At 56.5% G+C, this 2,831-nt stretch overlaps 1 protein-coding gene across 1 annotated transcript in view; it reads left to right on the top strand.

Moving 5' to 3' along the window:
* The window catches only part of CACNB3 (calcium channel, voltage-dependent, beta 3 subunit), a 14,767-nt gene that overhangs the window by 1,509 nt on the left and 10,427 nt on the right, over positions 1-2,831 (top strand). The gene's annotated exons all lie outside the window — the stretch shown is intronic.

The raw sequence follows: 2,831 nt of genomic DNA, 5'->3' as shown, positions 1-2,831 counted from the left end.
TCGGGGGAGGGGGGTTCCCCACTGGATGGGAGGAGAGCTCCGCTCCAAGCTAGGAAGGGGGCACGCGTTTGGGTGAGACTGCACCGATGGGGAGGGAGGGAAACCGGACGAAGTGAAACCAGGGGTAGAAGAGGCACCGGGTTAGAGAGGAGGGAGCGGCCAGAGCTGGCAGCTTCCTAGTACTGGGATTGGATGGGAGGAGAGGACTGACCGGGAAGCCAGAAAAAAGGGTCTAGATTACAAGAAGGGCTCTGCCAAGCTCCCCTAGTGCCTGTCCCCGAGTTCCCTGGCAGCCTAGCAGCCAGAATGGTAGGGGCCTCTATCTGGTCCAGATCTTAAAAACTGCTGGAGAGGAGTCTTTAAGTCTTCCCAGAAGGCCTAGCTTCTGCCTCAGTTTCCCCATTCAGTGCCCAGGGACAGGGATCTGCCCAGCTTCCTGGTGCACTTACAGGAGAAGCTAGAATATATTCTGAAACCTCCCAAGAACTCCAGCTCCCAAACCTGATTATTCAGGGTTTTCCTCTTATGTCTTGCTTCCATGACTTGGGTACCTGCCAGCTGCCAGTCTAACAACTCTCTCCTAGAAAGAATCAGCAGGAGGAGACTCTCCCCTGATCCTTTATTGCCCTCAGCTCTCTCCCTTTATGCCCAGCCATGAAAAAGAAAAGAGGTTAGGGCTACATGGATACTGACAGGCACATGTCGTGTCACAGGACAAGAAGTCACCAAGTTGGCATTACAACTGGAGTAGGCAGGTGTGGGTGAGATGAGAAAGGAAAGGGGCATTGGGTAGCAACCCAGAGATATGAGGAGAAGGAGGGAAGTTCTGAAGCTCCTGCAGGATCCAGGGGAAGGGCCAGGTATGAGGAACTTGAACCCATCTCCTGGGGATGGTTGGCATGGCAACACATGCCTCAGGAGCAGACTTAGACAACCTTGTCGCAGGAGATTACAAGGAGTGTGAGGAAGGAGTGCTGCCCATGGCAGATCCGCTGTTACCTACAGCCCCAGGACCTTCTGTGGGTGGGAGAGTCCCAAAAGGAGAGGCCAAGAGAGTGGATGCAGGGATGGGAAGAGAAGCAGCTGCCTCCACCACTGCTTTCTTCATTAGAACCATCTCCCAGGAGAAAAGCACCTTGAGGGTCTTACTCTCTGACACCTCTCTCGGCCCCTGAAAGACAGAAGGAATTGAAAAGGATGAAAGAGGGGGATACAAGGAATACTGAGTAACTGGGTGAGGGCACAAAAGTGGGCAGTGTAGGAACTTCCAATACGAATCCAGTATATGACCAAACCCCAATTGGTGCTGGACTCAGGAGAGGCAACTGTGAAAGCTGACTGCCTCCCCCAATAGCGACGTCCCTTCAGCCACAGGGGCTGTAACAAAGTTGTTTGTCAAACCCAGCATGAGGAAGGTGCTGGGCAGGGCTGCTCTGGGCCACCCACAGTAGACAGACTAAAGATGTCAGTCTGAAGATGAAGCCTCTTCTTTTTCTTGCTAAGATAACACCGATAAGTGACCCAGGTGGGAAGCCACTTGGTTTCGGTGGGCTTTCTCTCTCCCATGCACAGTGCCTTCTACCACAGATCTTACTAAGCTATGTCAGAGTTTTGGATGTCTGATTCTCCTCAAGCCTAGGAGGGATGAGCAGATTGCTGAACTCCCGGGTGTGAGAAATTGGGAAAGGAAAAGGACTGAGCTCAGGGCCAAGGGCATGGGCACCAGGAGGCCTCCAAGTGTACCCCTGTCTATGGACGTCCTCCTTGTGGGGCACAAAGGTAGGCAGTCAAAAATCAAAGAAGGAATTTTGCTCAGGAGATGAAAAAAGGAGAGAGCTCAAATGGGTGGATCTTTGGGGAAAGTTTCCTCAATATAAGGGCTGCGGCTCTCTTACCTCAAATCTCAGTGTTCCTGTGAAGGAGACTGAGTGGTGCAGAGTGGTACAAGCCCTTCTGCTGAGGGGAGAATCTGGCCTTACCCTAGTGACTCTGAGGAGACTGGCCCTTTCCTCTCCCAACCCCAGTGTAGCCAGGATCCCACCCACAACTATCCCCTACCACCACCCTCTGGTTTCTCTCCCCTCCCTTTAAGCTCACCTAGAAACAGCCCCTTTCTGACCCAGTTCCCACGGATGCCTTGGCACTGTCTGGCACGACCCTTGGCAGGGAAGTGGGGAACGGAACCCCCATCCTGGCCGGACTAAGACGAAATCTATGTGTGCAACAGGTGTGGGGAGGCCTACCCAGCTCACGGAAAGTTCCCCCCTTCTCAAGGGCTAGGCAACACCGCCTTTGCCGCAGCGTTCCCGTACTGAGGGGGCCGGGCACCTGTTGGGGCAGGAGTTGCCGTCCTGGCATTAGCCTGGGGGCACTAAGCCCATTCCTCCCCGGGACTACTGCGGGGTCTGCTTCGGAGCCTCCGGGACGCACGGGCCCAGACCCGCACTGCTGTCGCCTGGGACCCCTCCCCCGTCTGCCGCTTGTTCCCGCGCCTCTTCTGTCTCCCAGGGTCTCCCCATTTTCCTGTCCTCTCCGTCCTCCCTCTGCCTCTCTCTCTCCGGCTTCCTCGACACCTGCGCCCTCTCCAGTCTCCGCCCGGGTCGCGTCTTCCTCGCGGTCTCAGCGCCCTCTCCCTCCCCCGCCGCAGCCCTTTGTTTCCCGGCGGAGTAGTTCCTGGGTTGCCGAGCGTCTCTGTCTCCGCATCTCTCCTCGCCCCGCCTCCTCCCTGCCTGGATCCGCCCCGCCCGCAGCCTCTCCTCCCCTTCCTCCCAGCCGCCAAGGCCCCGTAGGTGCTCGGGGACCCACCTTCCACCCAGCACGGGTCCGTTCCC

Source organism: Mandrillus leucophaeus, unplaced genomic scaffold (assembly GCF_000951045.1).
Source record: "Mandrillus leucophaeus isolate KB7577 unplaced genomic scaffold, Mleu.le_1.0 Scaffold313, whole genome shotgun sequence".
NCBI classification, from domain to species: Eukaryota; Metazoa; Chordata; class Mammalia; order Primates; family Cercopithecidae; genus Mandrillus; species Mandrillus leucophaeus.
The sequence above is the reverse complement of the archived record's forward strand: the minus strand, read 5'-3'. Positions and strand labels throughout refer to the sequence as shown.